Below are 24,659 nucleotides of genomic sequence, written 5' to 3'. Positions count from 1 at the left end.
AGTCTTGTAAGTCTAATGTCCATTTGACTTAAGAGGAACCTCTGGTATGTATTAAATATCTGAATAGAACATTAAGATCAAATGAAGGGAAAGTTTGGATTTTTGGATGATTTTATATGATGGTAGAAAACAATTGTGAAAAAAAAAACAAAAAAAAACAAACAAAAAAAGAAAACAATTGTGCACCTTACTAATTGTACTAATCACTAGTACAATGAGCACAGAATCTAACTATCAATTTTTGTGGTTTTACACTCAGTATCAATTTGGATAGGTTAATTTATGAAGCACCAAAAACCCAATGTAAAAACTGAAAATTTATATTTAAAAATCATGTGCTTTGTCTGAGTACCAATTTGTCTTACTGTTTTGTCACTATTTCCATAATAAATAACATTTTTTTTCTAAATAACATTTTCATTTGGGTGCAGTTGTAAAGGAATGGATTAGCCTTGATTTTTGGTCACTGGAGTACTTTTGACAGATTAACCATTCTACCATAATGGGTAAAAAATCATTTGGGCGGTTTTGCTGAACTCAAAGCTAGGGGCCTTTGTTTTTTCTGAGCTGTTTTTCGTGAAATCCCAAAATTACATAAAATGACATATTTAGATTGTTTTGTTTTTATTTTTAAAATTAAGGTGTGAGATCCTTTCTTCATATAAAACAGATATAAATGTATAGCCTAGTTGAACTCATGGGCACCAAATGCCTGCTATCTTCTTTTCTTTTTCTTCTCTGGCAGCTTTAGAGTGCTAGGGATCTACAGAACACAGTATTGTAAAAACACTGCTTTCTGCAATTATATAATTGTTGGGGTTCCAGAGGTGTATTTTTGTTGGTAAAACTTCTAACCTAAAAATAGTTGTAGTTGATAGAAGCATATCATTTCTGAACCTGATTCCTTTCTCAGCTTATTTGTGAGTAAGCTTATCTTTTTACTCCAGTGCAGTGACTTTTAAATCTATTGCCACTTCTTGGTGGGAGAGGAGGATATTATTTACACTTAATCTAAAAAATTGGCAAGAAAGTTACATATTTGTATAGCAATTTACGTCGTCTTCTCTCCCTTCCTACTACCATCCACCCATCTATCCATCTATCCATCTAGTCTGCAACAATTATTTGTGCCAGGGGATTTAGAGGTAAAAATATATAATCCTCGTGTATAAAAAGCTCACAATCTTACTGTCCTAGGATAATATCAGTATTTTTGGCTACTCTTTACCATAGATGATTTCCTTCAAACTGAAGTGAAATGTGTGTGTGTATCAGTGTATATTCATAATGCAAATACCTATAAACACATAAAAATGTGTTAGCATTTGATGAACATTTCCCCCTTTTTTTCCCCATACAGGAGATTGTGTGACTTCAAGAAAGCTTTAAAGCCTTTGGCGGGATCTTGCATTGATATTGATCTCTCTTTTCCTATATCTTTGTAATTTTAGAAATATATGAGAAACTCTCTTTTATACTCTTCTTTCAGTTTCTAATCTACTTTAGATTTGCCACATGAAGAGTTGGAAAGAAACAATCATCATTTGGTAGCAAATTAATTTTTGCAAAAACAAGTGACATGTAGTAGTAGGTTTTATTTGTTCATGAAAGTAAATTTATAGTTAAATTATGACTTAGTGAATTTTAAGACTGCACATATGTAGAAAGTAGATTTAGCAAACCTCTGGGTTAGCCTCTGATGAAAACACTTCTATTTTCTCTACTTTGTACCTTGCCAGTTAACCTCCCCATAGCAATTAAACCATCTGTAATTATCCCTAATACAGATTTATTTCCTTGAGCATTAGCCACATGGCACGTTTTACAATTACTTACCCTTCAGGAACAACTATTGATAATTATCTAAGATATTTAGATGCAGACGTTTAACAGTTAACAATCTAAGTTCATATTTACTAGGAAAATGTATAAAACAAGTCAGAACTTTCAGAGCTTGTGTAGTAGCATTCAGTGACAATGCATCATTTTCTCTTTGCATTAGTGTATCACTATTCCGTTCAATTGAAATGAATGCTTACAAGTGAGAAGAGCAACTAGCATAATGTTATTTAAATTGAATGTAGGCTCCATTTTTAATAATAGATAGTCTGGAATCATGGATAAAAAGGAATGATAAATAATACAATAGAACCCAAATCATTCATCTTTGCATTATTCTACAGAGACATGCTGATTTCCATCAGATATATTCCCTGGCATCAAGCTTTGCTTTGTTTTTGCAATTTTTTTTTCTGTGAGTTTTTATGTTGAAATATTTTCCACATTAGCATGTATTGACTCATTTTATTTCTGGCGAAATATTGAAATAGCTCAGTTTAACGGATCATTTGGGAGCTTTTGCCAATCTTGAGAGGATAAGAAACTTGTTGAAAATTATTTTTGCCCTCTCAACAAAAGACATTAGATGTTTAAGCATTCTAGAATTATCATATTGAATCTAATAAAAGTCACCATAGTGATTAAGGCTCTTCCCAGATCCCACCAAGATTTGAGTACCAAGTGAAACAGAGAATTTCCATTATTCTCCTAATTTTCCATACCTGAATGAAATTGAGGAGGTGGTGTTAAAAAAAGGAAACCCACACTTTTGCAGCCACTGTTTATTTTTCCATCCCCTTGTACTAGACCTTGTCTTCCCTGCTGGGTGAAATTTCCCATTTGCTACATATTTCTTAGTTTCCAGCATAGCATGTGCTGAGGAATTTAGAAGTTTAAAGACTAACATCTATGTCCAGTGTAAGGAGCATTGTATACTAATTTTGAAACTTCCACACTCTAGAACAATGCCAGTTACATCAGTACCTTTTCTCCATGTTGCTAAGTTTTAAAGATAATGATGTAGGGCATAATGTTTCTGCCTAGAATAACCATATATTCAGCTGTTTAGGAGAATTACAGAATTTAATCTTTTTTTCCCCCTTCCAGCCTTCCACATTTATTTTCTTCATTTTCTCTAAGGAAAACTGGAAAATAATCTCTAAGAAACAAGGAATACTCTAAGGAATATTGTTTCCATCCATCTTGCTTATTTGACCTTTATTGTAAAAAGAATGTGTGTGTGTGTGTGTGTGTGTGTGTAAAATATAGTTTGTTCTTCTGTTAACGTGTGTCTGTAAACACCAGTAACCGCATAGGCAAATGATAAGTGGGAGAATGTGGAAGTCATAATTGATCATATAATATTTTCTTAAGCAAAGGTTGCTGAAATAGTAGGATTAAATTATGATCTTCATCAGGTAGGGAAAAAGCTCTCAGCTAACAGCTGCATAGACAAGAGCATTCTCAACTGTATTTACAGGAAAGACAAAAAAGAAAAAGGAAAAATAAAAGCCTAAACATCTGCATCAGGGAATTTTTCCCTAGAAAGGCACACTCCCATCCGGGGAACTTCCTTCTTGTTTCAGGCTGTACTTCTTCCTCCTGGGCCCACCTTAACAGCAGCCCTACACACCCGCTGCCTTCTGCTTTGTCTCAGTGAAAGAAACTCTCTTATCCTCTCTCATGTTTTTGTGTATTCTTAATTACCACCCAGGCAGTTTCCAACCGTGCTCAGCTTCCTGCCTTGGTTATCCAAAATAATTTCTGGATGAGACACCAATAATTGTTTGTGTCACTGTGTTAGTTATGAAGTTCCATGGGTTTTTAGTAGTGATACACTTCAAATTTGTTTTCCCTTAAGCCATATCTTTAATGCATAATTTTATAAAGTGTGAAGGTCTTTCACAAATATATATATCTTGGTATGGCAGAAATGCCAGCTTTACCTTTTTTATTCTAATAAAGAACCTTTTTACCATTTCATTTTTTGTGCTAAGCATCATTATTTATGAAAACATGGAAAATACCTTGGACCTGGTTATAATGGTGAATCATTTTATCTGATATGTATGTATTAGTAAGTGAAAATGGTATTTATTAGGAAAAGTCTTGCACTAAAACATGAACATAAAAGACAAAATCAACTTTCACATTACTGATCTATATATCAAGATATACTCCCTTTCTTAGTACATACAAATTTCCTATAAAGAAAAATTAGCAAGAAAAATTCAAGACTTCCAAGAAGGTAGGATCTTCTACTTGAAAGCATGAAATATGCCTTCTCAGAGCCTAACTAAATCAGTTTGAGGAATCAATTAAAAAAGACGTTTAAGGGTAGAGATTGTCTAATATTAACTATCTTACCCTACCGCCTAGTACATGGTCTTTACTCAGAAAATGTATGCAGTAAACAACTTACTGTGGTATGAACAAATCCATCCCACATGTATGAATTCACATATCAATATAAATAAAAGTAAAGTTAGCTTTAAAAATTAAAGAACCAAGTTAGTGAAGGGTAAGAGATTAAGAAATCTCTCTACAAGCATGTCCTCTTTACTCAACCACTGGGTCAACAAATGAAATATAAAAAAAATACAAATGCATACATGTATAGTAAAATGTGAACCATTGTTGAATGTAGATGAGTATAATGGTAATTATGATCCCTTTTCTAAAATTAAATTTTGTGAGTGTGTAAGCACTTTCTCCGTAAAAGACTAGGAGAAAACAAATGATGTTGCCCACATCTAATAAAAGCGATATCATTATGTAATATTTATAGACCCTCATAGGCTTTAGAAATCATTTTAAACTTTTTTCATTTAGTTTGAACTATGTTATCTAATGCATCTTTTCATATGTGTTTAAAATCTCTAACTACAGTTTTAGAATGTGTAGAGCCTGATACTCAGTATGATGGGAATGCCTCAAAAGATATCTGCACTCCTATAATCCAAATCCTTTTGATGGGAGTAGACCTTCACTCTGTCTTTAAGAATGAGGAGGTGAATCTTCTGTTATGAACCAGTTGCTGTCATGGTTTTATTGCACTCTGGTGCTTTATACCTGTACCCTCTCTGTGATTATTTTTGAAGCATTTCACAGGTTTGTATGTTGTCTCACAGATCTGTACTGTAGACTTCTCAGACAAGGTTTATTTTTTAGATCTTCCTTACCTTATTTGCTACCTGTGAATTAGAAAATGTGGCAATTTAGGCTGTATCATGCTGTTTTGATTTTCATTGTTTTTTAGAAAATCTCTAGACACCCTTCTAAATTTATTCAACAATCACTGGATTGAAAGTTCTGTGAAAGAAGGAAATATTACCTTCTGGGTTCTTAGCACAGTACTTCACCTATAATGGGTGCTTAATAAATACTATTGGAATTTGATGCAAGAGGTGGCTCATATGCTTTACAGATGTTTTACAGACTCTTTTACTGTAACACTTTTTATATGGTATTTGTGAATCCTGTCTTCTAAACAATGTCCCAAATTTCAGAAAGATTGTAGGTTAGGATAATGAGTCAGGTGGTTGGGCATTGATCTGCAGAGGCATTTTGAAGACACTGGAATGGAGATGTCATGACCATTTGAGAGTAGCTAGGGGAGATCTTGTTCAGTACTCCCAAGTTGGCAGAATGAGAGAGTGGTTCTGTTCCAAGTATGTTGTTTTAGAGATCCCAGAGCTGGGATCTGCCATTCCTTTCCCTGCTGCTTTTTTGTATTTTACAAATACATACAGGTGGCCATACTGATGTTAACGGTTATTTTTTCCTTTTTGGTGAAATAATTAAAAAGAAAAATTAGTCATTTGGTTCATTATTAAATTTTCTACTTAGTTTTCTGTTTAATTCCTTTTTATGACACTCTGGGTACTTCCATTTAAGAAATTGCAATAAATGAAAGAAAGGAACAATGAAACATAAACTTGGATTAGCTGTCTTCTTTGGTAATGCTCAGAAAGAACCACATGCTTGTACCCTAATTAACAAATTTGAAGTGTGGTGGCAGCTTATAGTTCAAACACTATTGTCTAAAGTCTTTTCATTCTATCAGGTTTTATAGGAAGATGGCACAAAGACTTGATGGTTATATTATTACACAGATTGAATTCTACAAACATAAAAAAAATTGATTACCCTCAGGGCATTAAGAACTGTTTTTTATGATTGAATATTTTACTTGCATAAATGATAGTTTTTATAAACAGCTGTGCATTTTAATATTAGAATCTAAAAGTTCTTAAGTTATAAGCATAGATGTTTCATTTTGATTGTGAATTCCCATTCCCACCTCAAATATCAAGAAGATCATGTACAGAGTATCTTTCTCTTGGTACCAAGATGATAAAGTTGCCATCTGTACTCAACTCCCAAGGAAAATTCTTTCGTATTCGTTTTCTCTATTTTTCTTTTAGTGACTATCTGTTCTAAAATAATTGAATCAATGGGGCTACTCTAATAATCTTACAGAGTTTAAGCTACACTATTTTTAGATGCGGGGATAGTTACATAGCAGAAAATATCATTGCTTAGAACATAAGGTGACATTTTAGCTCTCCTAAAACCTTAGTGGCTGGAGGATACCTGAGGGACACTCTAATCTCCAGTTTCCATTATTTTCCAAGTCAGGAGACCCAAACCATATACATCCAGTTGATGGTTTCTCATTAACCAGAAATCCCATCTTCAGAATTCTCATTTGTTGATTTCTACCATCACAGTTTTATTGTTACTTTGAGTATTTAGTGTTGGGTAGTGATTGTGGGAGGGACTTCTTGTTGTCAACCATATACATTCTTCCTTTGTTCTTTAATAACAGAACCCTGGTATTATTTAGGGCATCTGGGTACCTAAGTTAAGTACTAATTGCTAGCAGCATGTTTACAACTAATATGACCATGTAACTAAGTTTTATTCCATGTAAGATAAGCAAAAATATTTGGAGGGACTTCTGAAAAATCTCTTCGAGGAGAGTTGAGTTAGTTAGAAATCGTGCTTTCCAGTATTCCACTCTACTTCCTTCTTTCCACTGATGAAAATGCACTAGATAGCTGGAACTCTAGAAGCTACCATGGACCAAGAGGTGATCTTGATTAATGTAATGCTAGAATAGTGAGGGGGAAATGAGAAGAGAAACCTAGGTTCTTTTTTTTTTTTTTAATCATTTTTATTTATTTTATTTTTTTATGATAGTCACAGAGAGAGAGAGAGGCAGAGACATAGGCAGAGGGAGAAGCAGGCTCCATGCACCGGGAGCCTGACGTGGGATTCGATCCCGGGTCTCCAGGATCACGCCCTGGGCCAAAGGCAGGCGCCAAACCGCTGTGCCACCCAGGGATCCCGAAACCTAGGTTCTTAACTGATGACTGTGGAATTGCTATAGTAGCCCTAGATTTTGCTTATTCGGATTTTTTTTTTCTACTTTGTGAATGAGAAATGAACTTCTCTTTATTTTGAGCTATTATCATTTTGATTTTTCTCTCACATGTAGTTGAGCCAATTTGATAGAAGTTTCAAATGAACAATAAAAATGTAGAATTTCAGCTGATTAAGGAGGCATTAAAATAATCCTGGCATAATCCCAGGAAATCCCAAAGAAAATCATAATATTGGAGGAGTTACTTGATTTCTCTATATCTCATCTTTTTATTGAAAAATGAGGGCAATGATAAAGCCCTTACTACTACTTCATATTGTGATAATGTAAAAGGTCTTGGAAAAATGCAAATTACTATTTATATGCACTATATTATTTACTAAAAATACCCCTTTGATCTAAAGCAGAATTTCTTAACTGAAAGTCTGTGAATTCCTTGATATTTTATGAAAAACTGTAATTGTGCATAAAAACTTTTTTCAGAGATAGTCCTTTAAATCCTCATTAAAATCTAGATGTCAGAGATGCTGTCTACAGTGGGAAGGTGATATTTATTTAGAGGGGGATTCTTCTATTGTGGAGCAGCCAAAATAGAAGGTTATCTTAAATCCTCTCTTCAACATCATAATCAACATTTAATAGCAATCTCTGAATGTCTAAAATTGACAGATATTTCAAGTTGATTTCAAATACCACTTCTTCCCCAGAGCATTTTTTAGTGTCAAGTAGGAAATAATCTTTTCCTTTTCTAAATTCCCAAAGGACTTTAATAAATACTCTCTTAAAATTCTTATCTATATGATTATACTTCTTTATGGGTCCTCAAATTCCTAGAAAGCAAGTCTAGACCTGTATTAAATCCCCAGCCACTTACAAGTATGAGTTATTCAATAAATACTTAGTAAATGAATTAATCCCTGAAAACATTTCCTTATTTTAGTGTTGTGTACAGTACATTTTTTTACATAACCTTGGTCTAAAAAGTAGCAAACCTCAGCCTCTAAAAAGTAATTTGATAGGAAGGGCTTCAAATTGGATCCATAGTTCACCATAACAACATGGCACAGAGAGGAAGCAGATGGTGATCCACACTACATGGCTGAAATGCAGATCTTTTTACTTGTCTTCTGTCCCTAACCATCTAGATGACAGTGGGAGATAGATTTGTACATGGGCTTGTCCAAAAAGGTTAGATTTTAAAAGATATTAGCAATTTTCCATTTAGGAGAGCCATTGTTAACTATACTATACTTTCTGTTAAGTGTTATAAAAGGAAGAAAAGTTAATTGAATGTTTCCTTTGGATATAAATTCATCTTTTTCATGTCATACAAAAATATATTGGCACTGCAAAATTCTACCAGTAAGAAAGCCATTTAATCTTGATTACACTGTATATGCTTATGGAAAATTTTTATTTAATTAAACTTGCTTTTTAATCAGCTCATTTCATTTTTACTGGGATATTGTAAATTCTTAGATATTCCAGGAAAAACCTATCTGGGGATTTTAGAAGGCTTAAAAACAATGCCCTATTTCCCTGCAAAATTTAGAATCAATTAGGAGACATACTTAGCAATCACACAAATAGAGATAAAAATACGACACTTATTACTGATAAAGGGAAAATACAGCATAGATTTGTTGAAAGAGTGGCAATAATTCACTCCTAAATTAAATAGATTTATATGCCCAGTTACTTGTACACATGTACAACTATGGTTGTTTACAAAGGACAGGCTCTGTACTGCATGGTCAGAAAGCAGAACAGAAGGCCCTCTTCAGGAAGGTTTAAGTTTCTGAAGAAAGAATAGAAGGAAATGAGATGCTTCTGTCCCATTTCCTCTTCAAACTCCTGGGTAAAAGTCCAAGAGTACTATTCTACCATTATCCCTCTAAAGGGGAACATGTAGCATGGGTAATAAATGCTTCCATTTTTTACATATGTATTTCATTGTGTTTCTTTAATACAGTTCGCTGTTATCATTATTTTTATGAGCAGTGATCCAAAAACTTTAATGGAAAGTCACCTTCCCTTATGAGTCACATATAAAATCCTTAATTTGAAATCTAAGATCCCTCTGAACTGGTTCCAGAGTCCCTAAAATCTGCACTCATGGTTGCATTCCCATGGCATTTGCACCTTTAAATGACTTAACTCATTATGTCTAGAAAATCCAGTTTTGTACATTTTCATATACACTGTCAGTGGTTCTCATATTGACACATATAGTGAACAATTTAGTGCCCTTTGTTCATGAGTGTATATGTATAGAGACCTAGCCCATATTGAAGGGATTTTGGAGTTAGAGTGGGTTTATCCTAATAAAATTATATGTTACATCCCAATATAATATAATATGAATATTATATCCCAACACTATTGCATGTAAAAATTTAACATATTTTCTATTAATAATTTTTTAGTGGTAACTTCTTTAATACCATTTTTTCTGATCTTGTCAACTGTATTGAATCCTGAAGAGCCAAACTCTGTTATTCTCTATCTTATGGCTCTCTTTCTTTCTTATAGAGCTTAGGAACAATGCTCTATAAATCTATATTCACTGAATTTACTTGTTGATTACTTATCTGTTGTCTTTCTTTCTCCCCAGGATATAAACTCTATAATTGTTGTCTGGCTCACCAGCACTCAATAATAAATAATAAATATATGTTGAATGAATGAATCTCATTTACTTACTTTCCCACTTATTCTCTCTCCTCTCTGCCTTTCCATGTTACCAATAATCAGTTATTCTTTAAATTAGAAAAAGATGAAATAATTTCAAATGCTCCATTGGAATATATTAAGTCAATATTGATAAAAGGTTGTTTATATAATGAAATATGATTATGAAGCCAATTCATTAAGTATTACTATTTTATTTCCATTTTATCTTTTATTTTTTATTTTACTTATTGCAAATATGTATGAATGTTTACTACATGGAATTTGATAGATGCTTAGAAAATACTAATTGCATTTGTGGCAACATATTAGTTAATAATACGAGAGCGATTTTGGGGGGTTATGATAATTTTAGTTTTGTTGTTTTAGAAATTATCAAAATGTTTTCCAGAGTGGCTGTATCATATCAGCAATGTGTGAGTCATTTAGTTTCTCTACATTCTTCCCAGCATTTAATGTTCAATGTTTCCTTTTTTCTAATTTTAGCTATTCTGACAGGTGTGTATTATATCTCATTATGATTTCAGTTTGCATTTTCCTAATAGCTAATGAACATCCATTCATATTCTTATCTGTTTATCCTCCAGTGAAATGCCTGTTCATGGGGAGGTTTCTTGCTCATTTTCTAACTGTATTTTTTCAATTGTTCAGTCTTACAGTTCTTCATAAATTGTAGATTCTAATCCTTTAATGAATATGTGGTTTGAAAATATTTTATCTCAGGATACAGTTTGTGTTTTCATCTTCTTACCAAAGCATTTCTCAGAGCAAATGTTTTCAATTTGATGTTTATATTAAAAACACTTGATAAATATTTTTAACTTATCAGTTTCTCCTTTTATTGACCATGCTTTTGGTATCAAATCAGAACTCTTTGCCCAAGCCTAAATTCTGAAGATTTACTCCTATGCTTTTTCTAAAAGATTTCTGGTTTTATATTTTATATTTAAGTTCTCTAAAACATTGAAAATATTTCCTGGTGAAGTTTGTAGGTGTAGGGAAGCATTGTAGGCAAAGGAGAGAATATATTTGCGTGGAGAGAAAAAAATAGCATGAGATTTTCAAGGAAGAGGGGAAAATCCTGATAAATGTATGTAATATAAAGCACAAATCATTGGGCAAAGGAGGGTATTAGAAAGGGAACTTTGTATGAATTGGTACCATTTGGGTTTTACCAGGTAATTGATAGGGATCCATTGAAAGACTTTAAACAGGAGAATAAATGTGTTTAGATTTCTATTTTGGAAAAGATACTCTGATATCAGTGTGGAGAATGGATTTGAACCAGGGCTTTTCATTTTTTATTCATTTCCAGGTGAAAAATGCTACAACAAAATAGAATGATTTAGAGATCAATAAATGGCACAATTTAAAATGTCTGAAAGGAAATCTTTGCCTCCTTAATATAGAGTGCATTCTGAAGAAGTTGAAAGTGATTCTACTCTGATAAGTGTAGCCTTAGTATATATGGAAAAGGATGTCTTATTATTCAACTTAAGACATTGCTACAAAGAATGATATCCAGGTTTATCCTGACATATACCTTCTTTCCCTTAAAAAGAAGCACTTAATTCCATATTTTTCTGCCTATCTTCATGTTTTCTGGAAATAGAAGAAATTTTCATGACTAGCTTGGTGAGTTGTTACTGGCTTCAATTTCTGAGAAAACTTCAGAAACTTGTTTTTTGTTTTGTTTTGTTTTTTGTTTTTTTAATGGCACCCATTACCACCACTCTAATGTTATGTGAGAGGGTTGAGTGAGTGGGATTGGATCCTTTAAAAAAAGAAATTGACTGATTATTAAGGTTTGTGAATCCAGATGTTTTGTAATCATCATTGCAAAAATTGATAAGTCAGAGTTCATCAGTATAGGCTAAAATGACCAAGTGGAAGGCTGTTGGAGAACATGATACTTATACATTCTTGAAGTATTCTTCAATTGTTACTTACTAGTTACAAAAGTAATTTATAGTTTACTTTATATAAAGTATAAGAGAGGAGTCTGGTGATTAAATTTAATACTCCCAATAACAGGACAAACTGACAATACCTATGCCTGATGCAGTACACCAAAAACACAATGTCATCTACATATAGAGAATATAGTAAATGATAGTTTTCTATCAGGGTTAGATTTCTTGGATCAGTTAATTTCTTTGTGGTTATGTAAGGGAAAATCCGGTTCTTTGGAAAAACATTATTTGGTGAATCATCGTGTTGTACACTTTAAATATCTTACGATTTTATTTGTCCATTATACAACAGTAGAGCTGAAAAACCATTATTTGGTGAATTCTTTGGAGAATTATTTAAAGATAAAGTGCCAAGATGTCTGTTACTTATTCTTAAATGATTCAGAGAAAAGAAAAAGTATAACAGTAACAAGGAAAGAGGGAAAAGGAGAGGAGAGGGAATAAAAAGAGAAAGCAAATATCAAAATGTTTACATTAGTTGTGAGTCATTATCATATGGGTACTCATTACACCATTAATTCAACTTTAATGTAAGTTTGGAATTTTAAAAAAAAAAAAAATTTGGCCAAAAGGGAATCCAGATAATCAAGTTTAAACTGAGTGTTCTATATAGTCTTGTCCAAAGTTATTACATTTATATATTATTCTAGGTCAACTCTTTCCAACAATTTTAAGGTTTAATACACTTGCTTTACTTTATACCAGCTTGTTTAAAGTTACAAACTTAGAACCACTGGTTTACTCAGGGAAAACATACTGAGGACCATTTTCGGTTGTAAACATGATTGGAAAAAAATTGTGAATAAAGAAAAATAAATATTATGCGTGATAAAGTTTTAGAAAACCCAAACCTGCCATATATTAGCTATGAGTCCTTGGACAACTCATTCAGCATCTTTGGTCTCAGTGCCTTTATGAAACGAGAGTAGTAAAGACATCTACTTCATAGGGTTGTGGTAAAAATTAAAGTAGGAGGATGCCTGGGTGGCTCAGCAGTTAAACGTCTGACTTTGGCTCAGGGGGTGATCCTGAAGACCTGGGATCGAGTCCCATGTCAGACTCCCTGAGTGGAGCCTGCTTCTCCCTCTGCCTGTGTATCTGCCTGTCTCTGTCTCTGTGTGTCTCATGAATAAATAAAATCTTAAAAAAAAAAAAAAGAAACAAAAGTGAACTGAGTCCCCTCATGTAAAAGCCTGCACAATGCTTTTTGCAGTTGATGGAAGGGATGCCAACAAGTAAAATGAAAAGCCCCTGCAATCTACCCAGCAGCGCCTACACTCCCTAGAGCCAACAAAAGAGCTCAGCACCAGAGCTGAAGAGTCTATAGGGCACTACATTAGTGATAAAGCTGATTATAAATAATAATGACCTTAGTGGGTGATGAGAAATGTAGTAAACTTTTTCTGAGCCAGGCAAGATGATGTAGGGGATACTATATAAATGCATAAAGTTTGTAAGAAAAGCAGATGCTGAGAGATTTTATTTCTCTTCCTAATAATTTAAAATGGACAATGAATCTAGTAGGTACTCCATAAATTGTTGTTGAGTAAGTAAACAAAAGTTTTAAAATCTGAATTCCTAACTAAAGTCCATAAATTTAAGCATATTTACATTTAATCCCAACTCTCTATTTAAACTCTACCTGTTTCAAGAGTAAGATCAGATTCCTGACATGGAAACAGAGAGAATGATATCCATCTGTTTAAGAGAGATAGTAAAAAACAAAACAAAACAAAACAAAAATCCCCACCGTATATATGGAGTTAAATGGAGCTCAACTAGCTAAAGAGTTGCCTTCTACGGCTCCCATGTCAGGGTCTGCTGAGAGAGGGTAACATATACTGGGCTGAGATTCATTTTTATCTGTTCTATTTGGTTTTGTGAGAAGCAGAACAGGGAGGTAAAGGCCATATTGGGTACTTGTTAGGATTTGGTTTTTGTACCTACTGATCATGCCACTGATTATTTGTTCTAAGGCCCTGCTTATTTGCACTGACAGACTTGGAATTTTAGTACTGTCTTGGTTTTTCAACTAACTTATTGTACGGTGTACCCCGGTGGCTCAGCGGTTTAGCACCGCCTTCAGCCAAGGGCCTGATCCTGGAGGCAAGGGATCGAGTCCCACGTCGGGCTCCCTGCATGGAGCCTGCTTCTCCCTCTGCCTGTGTCTCTGCTTCTCTCTCTCTGTGTCTCACATGAATAAATAAATAAAATCTTTAAAAAAAAAACTTACTGTACTGAATATGGTAACTTTTGTGAAAGCATATTAAAAGTCTGAAGTTACTTCCAAGGCAAAACGGTGTTTAGCATTGCTACTGCAGCTATCCTTAGAATAATCTCATTTAAACCTGGTCAGTTTTTAATCTCAGCCCTGAATTCTTCGAAATTCTAACTATGAGGATCCCACATGCTTCCCTTGGGTCAGGGTTTTTCAAATGTGCCATTATTCACTTACTGGGCCAGATAATTTTTTTTTTCAGAGTCGGCTATATATCATAGGATGGTTGGCAGCATCCCTGGCCTCTACCCACTAGATGCCAGTAGCACCCACCTACACCCTCAGTTGTGACAGTTAAAAACTAGTCTTTCAAAGCTTTCTATCTTTGTTACAAGGAAAATCAGAATCTTCTGAGTAAAAGGATTTTTTCTCTTTAGATGATAAGAAAATTTGTATGTGTTCTCTAGCCATTATAATAAGGATAAATACTCCCGAGAGTAAATGAGATATACCACTTACAGAACAATTTTTCTATAATGTGTCCCTCCTCTTCTTGCTGTCTCCCTCTCTCTACACTCACACACATGTATGTACATGCATACCTTAAATTAATAGGCGTTTTTTTGCTAATGGTTACTCCACATGCTCCAACTGCAGCAGATAAATATTGAGGCATTTTGCTTTTTTTTTTATTTTTACCTAGCTCATAGGACAATTTTATGTCATTGTGACATAATATTTTAAAATGGCTATTTTTTCCCATAGACTGTTTTGTGACCCTGGTCTCTGTGAGTCATTGTTACAGGAATCTGATTACTTCTTGGAAAAGAGATAAGGCCACAGACTTCTCATGTGGATCCATACTTTTGTCTTGCTTCTCGATTATTTTATTACTGGCTCCATTGCTTTTGATTGGAAAAGAAAGTCCAGTCAAGCTGCTTAGATTGTCATTCCAGTGGGTGCCCTGGGCAGTGATTTCTGAACCATTCATTCCTTTGAAATTTTGTTCTCAGCTGGAGAAATGTCACAGTTGTCTTAGCTTTTGACTCTGACTTTTAGTGAGTGAGGCAAGGAATAGGAAATAGGAACACTTTCTAGAAGAAGCAATGAGCAGCTGTATGCATATCAGATGACTTACTGCTGAAGATTCCAAAACATTAAAAAATATTGATTAAGTTTCAACCTGTTGGGAAATTATTGCCATAACTTTCATTTTGCCCCTAGATTTGCTGAGGCTCAGAGCTGTATTTAACTTGCTGAATCTTGTGTTATGGCCAGAAAGAGACCTCAGGAGCCCCATTCCCCAGGTTCTTATTAGCCTTGACAAGAGTGTTGTTAAAATTGCAGACTCTTCAGAGTCCCAAAGAGATGCAGTTTCTTGCAATTTCTATGCAAAGTCTAAAACAATCTCTGTATATATTTTGGCTTCTGAAATACATTCTGAGGTAATATATCAGGCTATACTGTCTTTGTGAAGATAATTTCTTTTGTTTGTAGTTGCTAATCATTTTTCTTTTTCTCTTCCTCTTTGCTATATTTATTTTGACATTAATGTTGACTTTGACCTTAAAGGAAAGAAATATCAGACGTTTCCCAGATTTAGGCTTTTATTATAAACCACTTCATATTTTAAATGCTATGTCTCAGGGGAGAAATGTATGAAGAATTGATGGAAGTTAGAAATTTTTAGTTAGTAATTATCACCTACCATTAGAAACAAGTGCAAATCACATGATGTCAAAGTGAATCTATCACATATCATAATCAAAGATGAATCAAAGTAATTACCAGCCAAACAGGAATTGAATGGAACTTAAAACCAATTAAACTATTTATTTCGACTGTACCACTGAATAAACACTTTAGTGTTTTAATTTGCTCCTTTTTTCATTTACTGCAGCAATATGTTTGCTAATATGACTGAGATGCACAATTGCTATTTAATTAACCTATTTTTGTCAGCACCTCACATGAGCCGCGTGAAGTAGATGTGCTAAAGTCTCAATAATAATGAGCCAGATAAAAATAACAAACATGAAATTTATGCCAGTCATTTTACAATTTATGACAAATTGTAACAATACTTAAATAAGGAAATAGGTTATCTGAGAGAAACTTGATTGAAAATACTTCTAAAAGCATGTTGAACCAACAAAAAATTACTCAAAGTTAAGTAAAATTTTTTAAAAGTGCAATAATACTGTTTCATCATCCTCCACTTTGTTTTATTGCTATTAACTTTTGATAGTAAATTTGCTTGAGGCCTTGTATCTGGTTTGGAATAACTGAGTTTGTAATGGACGTGAAAAGGTCTGGCAGGATGCATTTTACACAAGAGCCTCTGTCCTTGGAGTGAGTTACTTTTCTGGGTATTGAGTAAAAGATCATAAAAATGTCGATTTTCCCTTTATTCCCTAAGGCCAGTACCAAAACCCTAAGACAACTTGTGTGATTTTGACCTTGTTGATACACATTTTTCCACATAAGAAAGGTAACTGATAATGTGAGGAGAAGCCCTAACTTTTCTTTACTTTTGAATAGTAGGAGCATAAGAAAGAATAATTTCTTTTTTTTTTTTTAATTTTTATTTATTTATGATAGTCACAGAGAGAGAGAGACAGGCGCAGAGACACAGGCAGAGGGAGAAGCAGGCTCCATGCACCGGGAGCCCGATGTGGGATTCGATCCCGGGTCTCCAGGATCGCGCCCTGGGCCAAAGGCAGGCGCCAAACCGCTGCGCCACCCAGGGATCCCCAAGAAAGAATAATTTCATTAAATATAAAAAGACTCTCTCCCCATGAACTGTAGTATTCTGGCAAATGACTCATGAAGACCAGCATCTACCTGGACTTTTGGCTTTTCATCCAGTTTTACAGTCAGTAGATATAATTACTGAGGAATTAGATAAAATTATTTTCTGCTCAGCCTGTCTTTTTTTCTCTTACATATTTATAATTTACTCACACTTCATAATGGCTTCAGTTCTCTAAAATAGCTGCTTATTAGCCAATTTATCCTGGTACCCACAAAGGTATCAGAGACTCCTACATTTGGGACAGTTTTGTTTTGTTTTGCTGAAGTATATCTTCATTTTATTCCCATTTTTCTGGTTGCTGTTAGAAGTGTAAGCTAGGGTTGCCTGGGTGAGCATCTGCCTTTGGCTTAGGGTATGATCCCAGGTTTCCAGCTTTGAGTCCTACATCGGGCTCCCTGTGGGGAGCCCGCTTCTCCCTCTGCCTATGTCCCTGCCTCTTTCTCTGTGTCTCTCATGAATAAATAGATCAGATTTTTTTTTTTTTTAAGTGTAAGCTAAAGGAGGTCTACTTTCTAATTCTTAGAACAATTAGAATGTTATATCTGTGAGAACCCTCAGAGGTCTGAACTAAACCCTGTTTGATAAGAAAACAAAGTCTCAGAAAGGCAAAGTGTCTTGTAGATCACCTGATTGTATAGCAAACTGAGAATTACAACTTAGGTTTCTGCCTAGATCTCCTAGCCCTTTTATCATATAGGGTCATTAACTAACTACTAGGTGCTTTGTGGGTATAGAATTTGAAATCACTCCATGGGTGCCTTGATCACAGCCTCTTTCTCTCATGTAGAGTGCTTTACATCTCTAACTCAGATTTGCTTAACTAAGGTCAAATTTACATTTATAAAAGGTCTTCAGGGGTAGCAGGTAGCATATAGGGGCAAAAGTGTAGTGGCACTGTTTTGGTAAAATGATCTGTTTAAAAATGTTCACGTTCAAATACTAAAATCTCTACTTTGCAAACCAAGCCTGTCCGCATGCTAGTACCACTTTGCAACTCTTAACTGCATCACCATGAGGACAAGTAATGAAGAGCATTCATTTATGTAAGCACAATCAACATCAGAGTTCCTTTTAGAATACTTGTAGTTCCTTTTAGAATACTTTAGCAAGTACAATGCTAAACACTCTGTTTTGAATGAGCTGGACTGCCAGTACTTAAGAGGACGCATATCTTTGGGGATATAAATGCCCCCATAGATACCACCTTTAGTCCAACTAGTGTCCCCAGGGTCTAGACCTGCAAAGAATATACAAATGCACGTCTCAGAAAATCCATAGGGGAAATGAGACTGCAGCCTGTAGCCTTCCTGGGAGCAGCAAAAAAAACCCTAACAGACAAACCAAATCACAGGACAAATCCACCATATGCACCAAACAACCAGTGTAATTATGTTCTATAGTTGAGGAATTACATAAATTGCCCATTGGGAAGGAAACCTTAATCTCTACCCCTCCCTTGAAATCTATAAACAGCTGTGTGAGTCTCTCTATTTTTAAAGGTTGAACACATTTGATCAGGGAACCAACTTGATTTCCTAATCAGGTTCGATGTGAGCAGAGCCAGTTAGAGATGTGTGTGATTCTCCCAGTGTGCGTCTTTGATTCATGCGCTAATTATGTCGATCCTTTGGGGAACACAGCCACGAAGCTGGGTCCTCCTTGATTAATGCTGGCTGAGAGCCATGCAGCACGCAGCGGAGAGCAGTTCAGCATATCTAGTCCCAGCTGAGAATATGGTCCCATTATCTCCCAGCTGCCTAAGCAATCCATAAGGGCCTGTTCTGCGTGGATGATCAGTGTAGTGGAAGCAGGGACTTGCTGAGAGCTGAAATCTCTGTTTGATTTGCTGTAACATGTAAAGCGAAACTGGGACATTTTACTTTACAGTCTGTAAGTATCAGGGTTTTTTCCCTCTTCTTTCTCCCTACAGCTCCATGTGAATGTGACTTTGCAAGCTGCATTTGATTTGCTGTTCCGTCGCTCTTTGTTGAATCAAGCTGGGGAGACAGAGTGTAATCTGTTTAGAGCTTGCTGTTTCTGTCAGATCTCTTTTATAATTTATTCATACAGGAAAATAAGAGATCTTTCAGAATGCTTTTATAGAAGTTAAGAATTATTGGTTTTATTTTTAATTTGGAAGCATGGGTGCATTTTCCGTGGTGCTCAGGATGGTTAGAGCATATGTTCATCTTCTTCTTTATCTCTGACCATTGCAAGAAAAATGTAAGTGAAAGTAATATATATGTGAAGACATCATTTTACATGCACTTATGTATAAAAGAAGCATGTGTCATTATTTCCAGAATTTGTTTAAGATAGTTTATTTTGCTTCTCTCTGCTGCCACTAAGAAAGGTAGAAACAGGAAAGTTTCTCTTGTTTTTCAGTTGCATGCTGTTTAGAAACTTTGCCGGGGTGAGGGGTGGAAATGATATATTAGGAATATTTGCAAATATAAACTGTATATCTCCTCCTTCATGCTGAGGGTCAGTGTTTCAAAATAAGAGGCTATTTTTTAGCTCAGTTTTGCTTTTGAATGTGCCACTTTTTATGAAGTGATGTTAATTAAAAAGCAAAAAAATTTAAAATCTGAGTTCATTTATCTTTCATGTGTCTCCAAGTGCAATCTGTCAAATTAATATTTGTTATCCTTGCAAGAAGAATTGATCGTGAAAATGATATTAGAAATTAATATTGTTGATAATGTTTGCATAATGTCTCTCAAATGATCAATGGCTTAGTGAAATTAAAGATTGTTATCACTATGGAAAGGGCTATGTGGATTTTTTGTCTGGGTTTCCCTAACCTAAATATAAATTACACTTTTCTTCCTGGATTGAACATAGAACAATTGAGCTGTTGTAAGAATAGAATTTGAATAGAAGAGGCTTGAACTGCCTGAACCAATGGCCAGAGCTGATGTGGACCAAAATGAACTTGAAATCATTCATTCCTGAAAAGGGGAATCAAAGTGCCCTCAATGAGCTTGAGACCATAGAGTCAGAGGATCCTGTAATTTCCAGAGTGGAAATACAATTTTCCTGAATAGGCAGTAAGTCTCAAAGCAGAGAAAAACCACAAGCTGTGAAGTATGAAAGTGTCTCACTGGTGGGGACAGAGTATGTTCTCATTAGATTTGGTTGATAGGAACGATACAAGAGAGAGAAGACTTAAAATAGATGGTTGTCTACCTGAGCATAGGCATTTTCAGGCCTTGAGGTTTGGAGGGAAAAGGTAACAAGCTAATATAAAACATTTAACATCTGGCCAGATGGAGCAAAAGGGGAATGGTTGTGTTAACCTCTGGGTAGTGAGCAGTCCCAGGGCTGTCTGTGCAGAGAACTCTGTTTTTGGAAAAATACAAGTGTGTTTAAGGATGTGTATAACTGAAATCTGAAATGCAGGCAAGTGGTTTTGATGGTTACATTTCCCCTAAACAAAAGAATAGCCTCATGCCTTCAAAACGTAGCTGACTTTTTTAAGTGATCATTACTGATTGAGGAAGCCTCAGCTATTTAAAAAAAAAAAAAAAAAAAAAAAAAAAAAAGTTGGTGTTTTTCTAACTAGTGCAAGTATATGATCTTGCAAAGATGTTACCTTGTTTAAAATTGTAAGAAGAGAAGGTAGTCCTATTTTTTTTATGTAGTAGGAATTTTTACCATTTGTAAAGAAGTATTGTTCTGAAGTAGTTAAGTTTGATTTTTATTTTCCATTAAACATTTAGAAATTTCATCTCATATGATGTTAATCATTTTTGTGGCTGGTCACCAAAGTTACAAGAGGTTTTGCAAGATTTATAATGTGCTTCTGTTACTTTAGAAGTGTTTTGACTATTTTCTAAAAATTGGAATGATCTCTCCCCAGTTGTACTTAATCTGTAAAAAAGGGGATTGGATGCTCCAGGAGTTAGTTTAGGGTCTAGCCACTTGACAGATGGGGAAGTCAGATGTGTGTTAAATATGCTTTGTAAGGGGGTGCTTTTAAAGCCCTAGTGTTTTAATTGGTCTTCAAAATAAATGTAAAATGTTATAAAAGATAATAAAGGAAAAGGCTTATATTTTATATGTAAAGATAGTGTGTCTCTGTATGTGTTTGTATGCATACAAATCTAGATAGTTTCTGTACTACTCTGAATACAGTATACCCCTCAGCATCAAGAAGATGCTGAGATTGAACAAAGTGGAGGAAATTCTGACAAGGGACTCATCAGAAGAGAGTAAAGCCCCTGGCAGTGTGTGCTTTGGGCCCTTTGCAAATGTTTTATCTGTCCCCAGAGGTGCTGGGATAAGCACAAAGAGGACTTCACAACATCCTCAGCAACAGTTTTAAGCAGGTCGTCCTTGCTCACAAACTGCACTCTAGCCCTCTGTGATAGGTTGGATTAGCAAACGTGAGGTACAGAATGAAACTGTAAACTGCCTCTACAATAACTTCAAAGTGAATATGGTAGAACAAAAAAAAAAAAAAGAATTTAATAACCCTGAACATTTTGGCAGATTTTAAATATTAGCAAGTCTTGACTACTATGCATTGTCAAAGTATCCACTAAATGAATGATCAATAATAACACTGGAAGCTTGAGTGAAGCTCTTTCAAATTGCTGTGCAAGCTCTAACAAGCCACTTTACCTCTCTCTGCCTCAGTATTCCCCCTGTAAAATGAGGAATGATTTCCAAGATACTGTCTTGGAAGTCTGTGATTTCATGACACATCATTCTAACTTCTCATTCACTCCCGGAAAGCCCTTCAGACTGCCGAGGGACTGAGTGAAATGTGATTTAATTGTCATGTAAAGCAAAATGTTACTAGGATTCTTTATTTTCTTCTCTTCTCTCTCTCTCTCTCTCTCTCTCTCTCTCTCTTCTAATTCTCTTCCTTTCTTCTGCTTTCTCTTTATCCCTACTCTCTCCCTTTCTACCCTGTCTCCTGTCCTCTCCCCCCTTTTTATTGTGAGTTGTTCTAAAATCAAACAGAAACAAAGTTGGGAATGTTCTTTGACCTGTTTGTTTGCCACCTTCTCTTATGAGACATCATCAAGATATAAAGTACATGATGATGTCCTGCTCTGTTGTGTATTACATTTACTTAATCCTAGACATGGGTGTGCAGAAAGGACCTGAAAGTTATGGATGTGTGTATATGTGTATATAATTGCTTATATTAATGTTCAAAGTAAGAGAATAATTTACCTTAAATTCTAAACTGTAGGTGATTAAATGGGTTTATCCAACTGTATTAAGCTAACAATAATTAATTTAAAATAAAACAAAAAATTTCACAAATGAGTGTACACTTCAATGTAGTAGGATACTAAAGAGCTTGATTTTTAAAAAAAGAAAAAAGAGTACCAAGGATTTTATTTTTCCCTTATTATTCCCTTATGTCTTATTTAATTGTATGGAAAAGAAAAACCATTGGTGATTTCAATAAGAAATAGACTTGACCCTTGAACAACCCAGGTGTAAGGGGCTCTGATTCCCTACACAGTCAAAAATCTATGTATAACTTTTGATACCCCAAAAACTTTACTAATAGTCTAATATTGATCAGAAGCCTTACAGATAACATAAACAGCTGATTAACATGTATTTTGTGAGTTATATGTCCCTGCACACTTGAAAATTACATAAACTTTTGACTCCCCAGAAACTTAACTCCTAATAGCCTACTGTTAACCAGAAGCCTTACTAATAACATACAGTTGATTAACACATTTTTTATGTTATATGATTATAAATTGTATTCTTACAATAAAGTCAGCTAGAGAAAAAAATGCTTTTAAGAAAATCACAAGGAAGAGAAAATACATTTATAGGACGATACTCTATAAAACAAAAATAAAAACACTTCTAAGGGTACTCATGCAGTTCAAACCCATGTTGCTCAAGGATCAACTGTATATACCTGACACCATAAACAAGTGATCAACTTTGTGTAATTTAAATCAGATTAAAAAAATCATGGAAAATTTTCTTTATGGCACTTTTTCTGTGATCTCAGACTGTTTATTGCTATGAAGACTGTTAAAAATTACAAACTGTGAATTTACTAAATTTGCTACTGATGGTGCTTGGCTTCTTGATGTGTTCAGACCAAATTGTGAGTAAATTTCCTCTGTATGTCTTTACTGTGAGTACTAGAAGAAACTGAATTTATTTCAGAATTGATATTTGTAGTACAAGGATGGCAGTGTTTTTTGCTTCTTTCACTATTAAATGAAATAAATATACATTGGCTGGATAGCACAAAATAATTACCAAATAATATTATTCTTAATAGTGAACAATATTTATATATATTTTTAACAACTAATGTACTTGAAGATGGATGGTAAATGCCCTTTTGATGACAGTAATAGCTTGGATTGGCTCCACTTCCTATTCCAGAACAGAGTAGTGTTATGACTCTTTTAAATGGAAGTTGGAATATTAAATTTTCCCTCAAATTTTACCACTAGGAAATCCCTGTATATGTGGCTTACTATTCTTGAGTTTGAATTTTAATGTTATTTCTTATTGAACTTGTAGACTATATTTGATGTGATCCATGCAAAGTATAAAGTTAATTTTCCAAATCTCCTAATATTGGGTAGATATCCTTGCTTTTCAGGCAGCAGGCCCTGTTGTGAGTAAAATCAGTAATGTGAAACAATTCCTCTATTTTGTAGTCATGTATCCTTCTATGACCAAAATGATTTGTACTTATGGACTATTTCTATGCAAAAAATATAATGGTGACAGGTATGTTTGATAATTTGTGCTTTCAAACCCTTGATTATAAAGTTACTAGGCAGCTCCAGGGGCACTGCTTTTGGTTTTAAACCAGTGCTTCTGATGACTTGAGATGTTCAATTCAATATCACATAGTTAATAGCTCCAGTGGTTTATCAGACTGTTTTATTGTGTAGTTAAAAAGGTAGAGTTGTAAATCAGATTTAGGCATGGCTCTGGATTCTGTACATGGTTTCACATGTCTTCACCTATTTTCCAAAGTAGAAATGAGAGTCCTTCTGCATATTAGCATGAAATTTCTCTGTTGTTTCAAGGAAGGAACAGGATGATTTAATACTGAGAGGAGCTATTCAGAAATAACTGCAAAGGAATAAAGTATTTCTATGGTTAGATATAAAGTGCAGGACTACAGATTCTAAGGATATGACAATTTAGAGAAGCTGCCTGTGCCAGGCATTTGGCGAAGGGGACTAAAGGAGACAGATTTAAGTCTCACCAGAAGGAAACCCTATATCAAGGGGTAGATATGTGAGTATCCTGGAAAAAAATGTAAATAAGAAAATAGAGGAAGGAGTAGATTGCAGTTGAAAGAGATGTGGCTTTCCTACACAGGAAAATGGTTTGAAGGAGAAAGATCTTGAGTTTAAGGACACTGGAACTAATTTCAAAATAGTTGGCATAGGTATTGTTAAGTTACTGTGCAGATTTTTAAGAAATTTACATCAATAAAGAGATATACAGAAAAAGGAATACTCTTGGCTCTTTAATATGATGCCCTAACAAACTTTAAAAATGTAATTAGCTTAAATGAAGTGGTATTATGATACCAGAGGTAGACTGTCCTACTTTAATGAGGATTTTTGCAGTAGTGTACATAGATAATTCTGCTTAGGTAGATGATGATACATAAGAGTATGTGCAAATTGTGTAGCTGTTTTTATAGTTGCTAGTGAATTGCCTTGATCCTTCTCACAATATCTGTGTTTATGATCTTCCTCTCCCAAG

General features: G+C 34.5%; 1 protein-coding gene across 13 annotated transcripts in view; it reads left to right on the top strand.

Annotated features, from left to right (window-relative positions):
* CNTN4 (contactin 4) overlaps window positions 1-24,659 on the top strand; it is a 927,650-nt gene that overhangs the window by 388,926 nt on the left and 514,065 nt on the right. Inside the window, exon 1 of one of the 13 annotated variants that reach the window (XM_077858028.1) lies at window positions 18,523-18,815. The exons of 11 other annotated variants lie outside the window; for them this stretch is intronic. The gene's annotated coding sequence lies outside the window, so the exon portion shown is untranslated. Of the gene's footprint in view, window positions 1-18,522; window positions 18,816-19,127; window positions 19,149-24,659 lie in introns of those variants that run through there. One more of the 13 variants, XM_077858029.1, reaches the window with a different exon arrangement.

This window comes from Canis aureus, chromosome 19 (assembly GCF_053574225.1).
Source record: "Canis aureus isolate CA01 chromosome 19, VMU_Caureus_v.1.0, whole genome shotgun sequence".
Taxonomy (NCBI): domain Eukaryota; kingdom Metazoa; phylum Chordata; class Mammalia; order Carnivora; family Canidae; genus Canis; species Canis aureus.
This window is presented reverse-complemented; position numbering and strand designations above follow the sequence as displayed.